We start from the raw sequence: 12,652 nt of genomic DNA, 5'->3' as shown, positions 1-12,652 counted from the left end.
ATCTTGATTATAAAAACAGCACATCGCTTGTCAGAAGCTTTACAAATAGAAATTCAGGCCACAGAGAACCACATTAAAACAACCATAACTGGTTATAAGGAAAAACTTGATGAGTTCAATAGAGAGCTCAATGATTACAAAGATAACTTAGCTCAATCTAAAGTTCAAAAGTTCCAAAAAGATTTTTAAAAATGGTCTTTCGAAAAGGTTTACCCTTATGCCATTACAGAGTATACTGCCCCAGATCGTACAAATTACAACTCTGATGCGTCAGATGAGACTAATTCTAGTGGATCGAGTTCTGGCAGTATGGGTAATAGACAACGAGGAAGAGGAAGGGGTAGAAGATACCATAATGTCCAACAGCGGTATCCCTACCAACAACAGAGGGGTGGAGGTTTTCACCCCAATGCTTACCAACAGCCCCCTTTCCCACCCACAATGGGTTGGAACCCACATTTTTTACCACCCCCGCAGTTTCCACCTAACATGTATCCTCAGCCTTATTTAGGGATAGGCCGGAGGGGTAGGGGCAGGAAGAGAGGTGCCAACCAGGCACATTGGGACCCAACAGAGAATGTGGGAGACAACACGAGGAGCAAGACCCAGGAACAGATGGCAGGCCCCAGCAATGTGAGAGTTTAGTTACCAACTTATCCTCCACACACTTGAGCCAAGCTGAAATGACAGTCTTGGAAAAGGGGCTTGGGTTTATCCCTACACCCCGACTTGACCGTTTCAAGTTACACTGTGAGCTGAGTGATTTTTTTCGTAAAATCAGATTAAAACACTTCTTTGAACAACAGTCTGCTGAGATCCAACAGAGTCCCAATAGTGACACAAATTTCAGGCTGAAGTCAACTTTTACACCCCCTTCGCACTTGGTACCTGTTGAAATTTTAGCTTTTGAACAAGCAGTATTCAATGAGGTGGAGGCTGTGGAGGAACCGACCCCCTTCAAAAATCTTAAGGTGGATGAGTTTAAAGCTATCCAATCCCTCCAGAGGAATTCTGATATAGTAATCAAAAGCGCAGATAAGGGGGGTGGCATCGTTATTCAGGATGCTGCAGCCTATGATCAAGAATGCAGGCGACTTTTGGATAACACCACTAATTATGTGGTTCTCAACGAAGATCCCTCCCCTTTTCTTAAAGATGAAATCACAGATTTGGTAATGACAGCAGAACGAGATGGTCTTCTAAGTAAACATGAAGCAGATTTCTTGACCACCTCAGAAGGCAAGATTCCATATTTGTATACTTTACCAAAAACCCATAAGAATCGCCTTCCACCACCCGGACGACCAATAGTGTCGGGCATTGGTTCTTTGCTGGAACCTCTGTCTAAGTACTGTGATTTCTTTTAGAAACCTTTGATACAAACAACAAGCACATATATCAAAGACACCAAGAGCCTTTTAGCTATGCTTCTAACAGTCAAGATGCCAGAGGAACCATGCTTCCTTGTCTCTTTGGACATAGAGAGCTTATATACTTGCATCCCGCAGGATGCGACCATAAAAGTTCTAGCTGATGTCCTGGATCGAACATCATGGGATTACATCACTTCTCGTACTTTTGTAATTGAATGTGCCACTTTGGCACTGAAACAGAATTTTTTTGAGTACAAGGACAAAATCTATCTGCAAAAGACGGGGACCTCTATGGGCAGTACATTTGCCCCAAGTATAGCGGGTTTGTACGTTTATAATTTTGAATGTACACACATTCTTTCCACCACCAACCCTTACACATCCAATGTTATCCTTTGGCAAAGGTACATTGATGATGTGCTGCTAATTTGGAAGGGTTCTGAAGAGACCCTTGCATTTTTTGATTGGGTGAACACTTGTGATCCACACCTTAAATTTACCCATCAATATAATGCAGACTCTATTGTTTTTCTGGATGTCACCATCACCAGGCATGCGGACCACTTAACTACTAAAACCTATTACAAACCTACTAGTAAGAATAATCTTCTTCACTTTTCGAGCTTCCACCCCCGTGCTCTTAGGGAGAACCTCCCCTTTGGTCAGTATCTGCGTATTCGCAGAAACTGCAGTGAATTGTCTGATTTTAAAACACAATCTAAAGAATTGACAATCAAATTGCAGAAGAGAGGCTATCCAAATAACATTCTAAATAAGAGCTGTAAGAGGGCAAAAAACCAACACAAAGAAGCCCTTTTGGAAGATTACAGTAAGGAGACCGAAACCAACGTGCCCCTTACGTGTGTAACGACCTACAGCAATATTTCCAATGCTGTGAGTCCCTGCATTGGTAAGCATTGGAAAATTCTTACAAGTAACAAACATGATTGGCAGAAACCTCTTTTCTCATATAAGCGAGAAAGGAGTCTACAAGACTCCCTAGTACATACCCGACCCAGAACAACTGATGTTAGAAGGGAACAGGATGTGTTGACAGCTTGGGGTCTTCCACCAGTAACTGGCAATTTCCCCTGTGAGGGATGCAGTGTCTGTCATTTAACCACAATCTCTAAGACATTGGATCTCGAAGAAGGCAAAATTTGGCATCAAAAGAGCCACACAAATTGTAATTCTAGTAATGTTATTTATTTAATCACATGTCCCTGCGATTTGAAATATGTAGGCATGACTATTAGAAAAATTAAGCAACGTATTTGCGAACAACGCAGCAACATCAGGTGTCGCAAGAGTACAACTAAACTAACTGCTCATTTTCTACAAGCAAATCATTACCCCAATGATATCAAATGGACCATCATTGAGCAGCACAAACTAAGTACTGAGGGCAGTATCCTTGAGAAAGAACAGCGGTGGATTTATCGCCTTTCCACGCATGAGTTGGGCCTCAATGATGCTGTCCCTTGGGGCTCAGTGATGAGACGTTGATAGCTGTAAAGGGTTTCCATCAAATTAGACTCAATGATCAGTCCTATCATTTCGCCTCCCCCAAGTCTCAGATGGGAGCTTGAGGTACCGACGGAAAGTGCGGGGCCTCTTAGTACCTGAACAGTGTCCAGGTGAGGTGAGGTCTATTGCCCTACCACAAAGGAATTCACAGTAACCATTGTGAATCGGAGGGTTAATGTCCATGGTTGTTACAGGTTGTACCGTTTCTAACCAGTTTTACTACAATTTGTTTTGGTGATGGTGGTGAATTCTATATTTCACTATTAGGAGTGCAACTATTATACGAGCAGAGGCCCTGACGAATACCAAGGGATTAAATACCCGTTAGGCAGAAACATGTTGGCCCTTATGTAGACAGATAATTGTCACTGTCTTCTCTTGCATTGTTCTATTTTTTAATTAGGAGCCGTGTCCAGTCCGCAGAATAAAGTATTTAGAAGGAGGACATTCCATCCTATTTTAAATCACTTTCTTGTTCGTTGCACTATTTCTTCTTACTTTACCATCAAAAGATCAGTCATCATGGACGGTTTGTGTATTTGGTGGACCAAATCCTGATACAACAATAAGGTGCGGAGCCGAGTGTCCCACTGATCAGGGGACCAGCCTCATTTGCACATGGGTTTGGCCAAATGATAGGACTGATCATTGAGTCTAATTTGATGGAAACCCTTTACAATCTGTTGTGGATTAATCAGCCATTTTACGAATAATCGATGATGTACCGGTCTCCTCTATGCATGTAGTGTTAGCCTTTTTCCTTCTTTATCCTTATTAATACGTTATGTGTGTGCGATAAAGATATTTTGAGATCTTGTTGACTCCGTATCGACAGTGTAGCCTCTCAATTTGGCTGTTAGACCCCCTGTGTTTCGTGTGTTATAAATTCAGTTGGTGCTGGGGATAAAATCAGGTGTGGGTATTTAAAATATATATCCCTTGGACCCTATTTTAAATGTTTTTTTTTTAATCCACGTTGATAGCTGTACCATCTGCTCCATGTAGACTATGGAACAGTTACAGCCACTGCTGCCTTCTCATACAATCCTCAGACCTGTGTTACAAACCAGCTTATATTTATATGGGATATGGCCATAACTGCTGCAGACCAGTGATTACTGATCTTATAGACACTCTACTCTGGTTTGCCTACATGTTTTTTGGTCTTTAGGTCTTTTTCCATGAACATCTGTTCTATGAGACTGGATGAAGTGTGTTAAGCAAGTTACTAATAAAGTTGTGACACGAATGGTAAACAGAGTATATTTACTGTGTCTTCCCTTTTTTCTCCCCATGTCCTGATACCGAGTAATATTACCGATCAGTATCATTGACATCAATTGACAATTGAGGACTGTTGTTTCTTTATATACACGGAAATCCCTTTTGTAAATAAAGATTCTTTACACTGAACAACATCAGCACTGTAAAGGTTTGGTACAGCTTTAAGAATTGAAGTACAAACATGGTCACGTGGTTTACGTTGACGCTGCTGACGCCCCTTTTTGTAACGCGCCCGGTTCAAGCCTCCATTGTGTTCGGGCCGTGGATGTGATTGCATTAGGTGCTTCAGCGGGCTGTCGCCGGGACACAAGTAAGTGGTTCCTCGCGCTGTAATATATCTGAAACGCTTGAGTTTCTAACGTAATGTAGCATGTATACTAAGCGGATATTTTCTTCCCTGGGGAGTTTTCTATCCAGGTGATAATGGTAATCCATTTAAATTACTTGTTACAGCGATCCCGTGCGTGAAGGTTTCCCCTGCCACGAGCCTATGTTGAGATCGCAACATATTTAACTAGTGAGTTCTTAACTTTACCTTCATTTGAAATCGGATCTTCCATTGTTATGGTGTATTTTATTTTATTTATTTATAACGGGCACTTAAGTGAATCAATTATGGTCAAATCACATACCATTAAGGGTGATGGTGATCCCACAGAAGGGTATTAATGCCACAAATGTCCCGACTTGAATAAAAAGGCGAGTTAAGTGGAAATTAGGCGGACCAACATGTCGAGTTATATGTGGCCGTCCCAGACATCAAGTTTGTATGTTTGGGGTATGACTGTCTCGATTGGAGTTTTTTATTCGTAACATGGTAAATGATTGTTTTTATGGAGCACTGCATTGGGTTATATTGTACCATTTGGTCTTTTTTCCTAACCAATGGACTGTGTTTATGGTTTATTATTAGAATGTTTTGTATTTTTCAGATTGGAGACCCCTGACTTTGAAGAGGGCTTCTGCACGGGAATTCCGTGAGTCTGTTTTGAACGCACACCTTTGTGCCCTTTCTCTAGCTCGCGCTTTAGGGAGTTTGGGGTTTGTATGGTCCTGATGAATGCTGAGTTGAGGTTACTCGTGAAAGCAGAAACATGTCAACCTTATTTTTTATTTAGATAGGACATCTTTGGTTCAAATTACCTTAACCATTTTCTGTCCGTTTAACACACCGTTTTTAGTGAAGATGAATGGTCCCTCTATTAAAGAAATTTTAGGGAGCAGTTACATTTTCTTTTAACCTTGCACTTTTTTCACATAATGGCACTACTTCACTTGGCTTTACAAGGAAACCAATGATGATACTGGTCACTAACTTCGTTGGTGCCTGAGGTTTCCTTATTACAGTTCTGTTGACTGCACCTATTTTTTCTATCTTTCTATAAATGTTTTAACTTGTATGGTTACTCTTTAGTTGTTTGATGTATCTGACCAAAGGGGTGTAAGAGTGACTACCTGACCCTTTCCTCTCTTGTTGATTTAGATATACTCTGTTTACACACCATGCAAACCTCAAACCCGCAAGTTTTATCTTCAGTTTATGAATATTGCATTTGGATGTAACCAAGATGAATAGTTTCCAACTGTTCGTTGGAAAAGGAGGCTAACGAATGGATAGAAACTTAGTGATTGTGTAAGAGGAGTTGTAGTAAAGCAGTAAGTCAAAATGGAGGCAGATAAGAGGGGATGGGAGAAAAGACTACGATGAACAAGAGGCGCAGAATGGGGGCGAGAGGAAGGTCTTAATGGAGTGAGAGGACGGGATGATTGTGTAAGAGGAGGGTAGGATGAGTAACTATGAGGACGGGGAGATGTTGAGAGCAAGTGAGAGAGAAGGCAGACGAGATTCAAAATGTCATAATGAAGTAGGAAGGAGTAAGATGTGGGAGGATGAAGAGAATCATTAGATAAAGGAAGATGGTAAGAGTAGGTTGTAGGGTAGGCACAGAAGAAGAAGAATTTCTACGAGGAACAGGGGGAAAGTGATCTCGGTTTTGTAGTGTTGATGGTGACAAGACAAAGACCATATGGTGTCATTTATGTGAATTGTGATGACGCTAACTAGTAATTTTGAAACATGAAAATCCTACCTATTTTGGCCACAGTCTTGGCAAATATGTGGAGACTGTGGTATGCAAAGTATAAATGAACTGTGCATGAAATGTGTGTGATGACGTCATGGGATTATTGTAGAAACCTGAATGTAACCTGCAAGCAAAAGTTTAATCCTCACAGCTTTATTTTGTCTTATTTAGACTCATGGTCCTGACGAAAGCCACCAACCCTATAGGATGCAAGTAGGCTGAAACATGTTGACTAGATGTTTTGCTTAAATGTGTGTGACACCTAACCTCTCTCTACACACATCCTTTCTCTTTTTAACCTTGCCACTACCCCCGTTTTTTAATAAAGCCAAACGTTTTTGGAGGTAAGAGGTAATTGTAAAAAAACTATTTCTATATCATGGATCCCAAACTGTCTTTGGTGTGAGAGACGTTTCCTTCTGTTTGACGACAGACCCAATGATGGTACCATCAATCATCCTTATGTAAGCAGGGAAAAAAACCACTGACAAAACCTAACTGTTGAGGGTCCCACAGCACTTTTCGTTAGAGATCCCATGATTTGATGCTGTGTTTTCCCACTCCTCTTGATTTACTGATAGATCCATTATCCTCAAAGCGATGAATATCAAACAACTGCTGTTAAAAGACTATTTTAATTATGTGTATGACAAATAACTGCTACATATTACTACTCATGCTTACTACTTGGCGTAATTGAGTTATCCTAATAGGAAGCATGCAAGTTTGAGGCAAAAACGTTTATCTTGCACAAATTCGTGATTCATTTGAAGACATTTTTTGAAGTGAGAGATGGCTGTTTTGAACTTTCTTGTTGTATTTAGTGGATCCTAACCTTGAGCAAGTTTTATTCTGAATTGGGGTCTGAGTTTCTTTCTACAGGTAAGGTAGACTGGCACCAAATTTACATATTTAGATTCCAGCTACTGTCTCTGGAGGGCTAAGGAAGAGGCTTTAGACCATCGTGCTCGCCTTTGGAAATAGATATTGGGAAATGAATAGACAGTAAGATGCGGGACATCCCCAAACATTATTTAAAGTGTATCCCTGGCTGTATGCTGCAAATAGAGCAGGTAGGCCACCCTTGAATATGTTGCTTATATGCTACACCCCCCCACCTAAGCTTTTATTAACAATTATTAAAACAAGTATCCCTTGCATTGTGAAGGTGCAGTATTAGTGCCCACACATTCCTTCATTTGCATGTGCAAAAAATACGTGGCTATGTTGCAGCACTGTATCACAGAGCTAGAAGTCCCCCAGTAACATACCACCTCTGCCCAACCAGGAAGTGTGGCACTATTAGTATGCCTCTGTCTTCCAGTGCCATGCTTTAGGCGGGGTTATGGATGTATCCAAGAGAGAGATGAAGAGAGACAGAACCTCTGCATCTGGCAGAAACAAGCATTGGCAAATCCAATAGCTTTTGCCTATGCAAAATCAATGGCAATGTCAATGATTTTTCACATGATGCACAGCAGTTGAGCAGCTGTGCAATATGGCTTAAAGTTAAAAAGTAAATAAAAGGAAAGTGCCTTGACAGCCAGCATTGACACTGACATAGCATTTTCTTTTTTACTTAAAGCCACGTTGTACAGCAGCTCAACTGCTGTGCAACATGAAGAAAAACATAGACAAATCCGATAGATTTTGCAAAGGTGAAACCTATTGGCTTTGCCAATGCTTGTCTTTTTAAAGTGTTCTGTGACATTAGGCTTCTGTGTTGGGTGATTATCAGAGTGAACGTTCATCGCTTTTCTTCAAGAGATTGTTTTGATGGTAAACAGGCGGTTCAATTAAAGGTGATATGGGATTATCAATGGTCTGTAGCGCTTATTCCAGTAAGCTTTATTAAACAAGTAGAAACCACAGCAAAGAGTGTAGGACGTTTCCACTGGTTATGGTGTGAATAGAGCAAAAAGATACCGACAGGAGCCTACAGTTGAAGTACATTGGCCATCAGAAGCAGTACTTGGTTCAGGCTCCACAGCGCGATGAAGTATTGAAGCCCGGAAGGAAGACCGAGGCACTGACCAATAGGAAGCAAGGAAATTAGAGTGACATGGGAGCCAGACAATGGTAAGCAAAGGCAAGTAATGGGTGGGCTCGAAGCTCATTTTAATACTTTTTTTTTCATTGCAAGAGATTTTGCAAGCACAAGCACTGCACTGTGCAGGCAAAACCTAAAATGGGGATTTTACCAGCACTGGCAGTGACTAGAGCAGTCAGTAGCTGTCCTGTCAATGTCTCTCGGAAGGCCCTGTGCTCCCTCAACCATTCAAGGGACCGTGGTGTCCACCTCTATGTTTGGGGCAGTGTTTGACTGCATCCACGCTTGTGGTGGTGGGAGAAGTGGTTAAATGGCCTCATTGAATGAATGGGTACAACTGAGGGGGGAACCCGTGATTAGATATTCTGTGGTGCGCACAGGTTACAGTTAGAGATTTTACAAGATTTTTTATTTGAACTTTGTAGATGAGAACAACGTCATAAATAAGGTATGGAAAAACGTACCAGACACGTTTGCATGGCTTTAAAGAATACAATCGAGTTTTAGGGAGGAAAGACTGAGAAATGTTTGTATGTTTATGATGCATCTTTGCGTACTTGTAATCATTTTTTTCCAGTTCTAGTTAAACACTAAGCACAGTGAGAGTTTAGTGTTTCACCCATTTTTGTTAATGTTTGTGACACTTGCGGTGTGCTTTTCACATCACTCAGCCGGACGTTTCACAATGCAGCTGAGCTAGGCTAATGCAATCTTTTTTTGTATTGCACATGGGACGGAAACTATTAAGTTCTGCTCCATGTTGTGTAAGTTTGTCAATATATACATTCTTAAACTAAATATTCATCTCCGTACCAGTGTATATATGTGTCAAAGCAAAATGCAGAGTGAGGCTTGTTTTGGCAAAAAGTAATGCTATGTAACAGGGTGCAAGATGCAGATCACGCTATAGAATAGGTTCAATATGTGTATACATAATAATGTCTACAGCCACTTTGAGTACTTGAGGCGCAAGGTGGTCTTGCAAGATTACACAGGCATCTCAATGTGTGCAAACAGCACATGGCAGATACAATTTATAATGAAATTATGACACCATCTATTTTGATAGGAACTGCAGTAGCTGATAAAATATATTCGGAGCAGTCTAACTTGATCTGTGTACGCTTAATTAGGTTGTATAATTAATGCACTTTTTAATAAAGGCTTCTCATAAGCGAAACAAACCATTCATAAAGTGTACCTGCTTCTCCCTTTATTTAGAGTGGACTGAATTCAAGACTGTTGATTTGTAAATAACAAAGATTTATTTGGAGAAAATTAATTTAGACAGACTGGGAAATAATGTCTTTATCATTTGAGGGAAAGTCACAAAATGGTAATCCTTGATAATGTTATTTAATATAACTATGGCAATTGTAATGGAAATGGTGAAAAAGTCAGAAAAATGTCTTATTTTTTTTAGTTCCTCAGACTCACCTCTAGATCCTATACCAGCCAGGATCTAGAGGGAAATGCCCGCTTTGACTACTCCTCTGAAGGCTCTTTTTCTTTGTAGTGAAAAATGGGCATTGTGATTTCACTGTTAAAAAAAAAAAAAAACAGATCCAGCAAATCTGAGCAATTTTTGCCCTTTATCTCTTTCGCCATTTCCAGTAAAGATCATGGAGAAATAGTCAAAAGGGAGATTTCAGATTTTTTGAAACATGATAAAATGTTGGATGTTGCTCTATTTGATTTCCATCCTGCACATGGCACCGAATCTGCTCTTAGCTCCTTTATGGATGACCTCAAATTATCAGCAGACAAGGCCACTTTGTGGCCCTCGTGCTGCTCGATTTGTGTGCTGCATTCAATACAGTATCTCACAATATCATATTTGGCAAACGGATCCAACTTGGTCCTTCTTCAATCTTTTCAATCCAAGCTAGGTGTCCCTCGAGGGTCTACTTTCAGCCTGACTTTTTTTTAACATATGTCTGAAACTGTTGACTAGGGCACATGAAGTAAATTCTATCTTCTATGCTGATGATACAACGCCGGTCATAAAAGGCGATCAATTGTATGGAGTATATCACCTCTTAGTTAGCTTGGAACTCCCGAAAAATTAATGGGGAAAGGGAAAGATCCTGTGCTATTCCTTTAACAGGCCTTCACAAACACGTCTGGACGATTTGTGGTTGATGAAAGTTGAATTTATGCCTTCTGCCTTGTCTGTAACCTAAGATTTCATTTATAAAATCAAATCTTCATACTTCTCATTGATGTGTTTTCTCCGCAAAATCCTTCCTCTCCTCCCTGCTCACACAGATCCTCGGATAGTACAGTACATCCGACTACTGTACTGTAGTACAGTATACTGTACTGTATACTGTATACAGTACAGTATACAGTATAGTATACACCCTATTCTAAGGAGGCTTGATTTTTGAAACTCCTTATTCTTGGATTTACCAGATTACATCCCGAAGCAACTCTATTTGTTCCACAGTGCAGCTTCCAGATTAGCATTGTTAATGCTTCACTATTCGTCTACATTTGATGCATTTAATTCCCTACAGTGACTACCTCTGTGTGAGAGGGTTATGTTTAAATCACTCGGTTGAATGATATTGACCCAGATGCCCTCAATGTTCTGCTGAAGTAAATTTGATAATTTGCTTCAGACTGGAATTTTGCAGTTTAGACTGGAACGAGCAGGAGGAAGAGCACTGTCTGTCCAAGCTGCATGTCCCTGGATTAGCTACAACTGAGCTGCCGCATTCAGGGCGGCATTACAAGCCTAGTTCTACACCCTCTAACTCCCTGGGGCGAGCATTGTATTTGATTATCGGGCCAGGACACCTCTATAAATATAAGCTGCTCTCTATAAATGAATGCTGTTGTTTTTTAGAAACAATTTGATTGTTGAGGAGGGATTTTCTTTTCCAGAGAGGTACTACAGCCTTGATCCATCCTCTGAAGTATCTTTTAAGTTATTAAGCTATATGTTATGTTATGTTATGTTATGTTATGTTATGTTATGCGTTTTTATTTGGCGCACAGATGCTCCAGCTAAGGAGCGTCCTGGCGCCCGACAAGGCAGCTGCACAACACAACTAAACAAAAGAACAGACATATGTATACACACTAAGGAAATAAAAAGGTTTTCACCGCACGACGAAAGGAAAGCAAATCGCTCATAGCGCGAATCGCTGGGGGCAAAGAGTTCCAGAGGACAGCTGCGCGCACTCGGAACGAGCGTCCACCAGCCCTACTCCGCTTGAAGCGCGGCACCACGGCCAGTTCAAGGTCAGCAGATCTTAAGGGTCGCGCTGGAATGTAGTTGGCCATAAGGACCAAGAGGATCGTTGCTGGGGACCCCTTCAGAATCTTATAGGCGACGCAGAGGACCTTAAACTGGATCCGCTGGGCCACCGGGAGCCAATGCAGTGACCGCAGGGTACTGGACGTAGGACAAAATCTTGGGAGGCCTACCACCGCTCTAGCTGCGGCGTTCTGAATCCTCTGTAAGCGCCTGATCTCAGCCTGATTCAACCCGGCCAACAAGGAACTCGCATAATCCAGCCTAGAGATGACAGTGGCTTGGATCATGAGTTGCCTGGTAGGAGCGTCGAAGAACTTAAGCACAGGACGGAGCCCGCGCAGGATGCCAAAGCAACATGCGGCCGTGCGTTTGGTGTGACACACAAACGAGAGGGAGGGGTCCAGCCAGACCCCGAGGTTCTTAAGCTCGGCGACTGGGATGGGAGCAGGTCCCAAATCCCCCGGCCACCATCTCTCTCCCCACAGTTCCGGCTGTCTGCCAAACACCATGACCTCGGTCTTACTAGCGTTCAGCTGGAGACAGTTGGACGTCATCCAGCTGGCGACCGCCCGCAGTCCTTGTTGAAACCTGGGGGCATCAACTTCGGCATCCCCGCTGATCGTGACCGCTAGCTGGGTGTCATCGGCATATGACACCATGGTCATACCCTGTTGTTTGACAACCTCAGCTAGCGGCCTTACGTACAGATTAAACAACGTAGGGCTCAGCGAGGAGCCTTGGGGGACCCCCAGGTTTAACGGATGGAATTTGGACTGATAAGGTGGGACGGTCACGCTAAAGGCCCGGTTGGTTAAAAACGACCGGAACCACTCGAGAGCGATGCCGGTGACACCAGCCTCCTCTAGGCGCAGCAGAAGGATGGGATGCGAGACGGTGTCAAAGGCAGCGCTTAGATCTAATAACACAAGCGCTGCCGTTTGTCCCGCGTCAAGCACGGAGCGAAGATGCTCCACCATATAAAGCAGAGCCGTCTCCGTGCTGTGACCAGCCCTAAACCCATTCTGCGTAGCGTCGAGGATATCTGCGCGGCAGAGATGTTCCGAGAGGA

General features: G+C 42.2%; 1 protein-coding gene across 3 annotated transcripts in view; it reads left to right on the top strand.

The window, feature by feature from the left end:
- Positions 1-12,652, top strand: part of MCTP2 (multiple C2 and transmembrane domain containing 2) — an 895,323-nt gene that overhangs the window by 105,006 nt on the left and 777,665 nt on the right. Inside the window, exon 2 of one of the 3 annotated variants that reach the window (XM_078683147.1) lies at positions 5,117-5,161. The exons of the other annotated variants lie outside the window; for them this stretch is intronic. The gene's annotated coding sequence lies outside the window, so the exon portion shown is untranslated. The remainder of the gene's footprint in view (positions 1-5,116; positions 5,162-12,652) is intronic. 3 annotated transcript variants of the gene reach the window in all.

The sequence above is a fragment of the Lissotriton helveticus genome, chromosome 3_1 (genome assembly GCF_964261635.1).
Source record: "Lissotriton helveticus chromosome 3_1, aLisHel1.1, whole genome shotgun sequence".
NCBI classification, from domain to species: domain Eukaryota; kingdom Metazoa; phylum Chordata; class Amphibia; order Caudata; family Salamandridae; genus Lissotriton; species Lissotriton helveticus.
The sequence above is the reverse complement of the archived record's forward strand: the minus strand, read 5'-3'. Positions and strand labels throughout refer to the sequence as shown.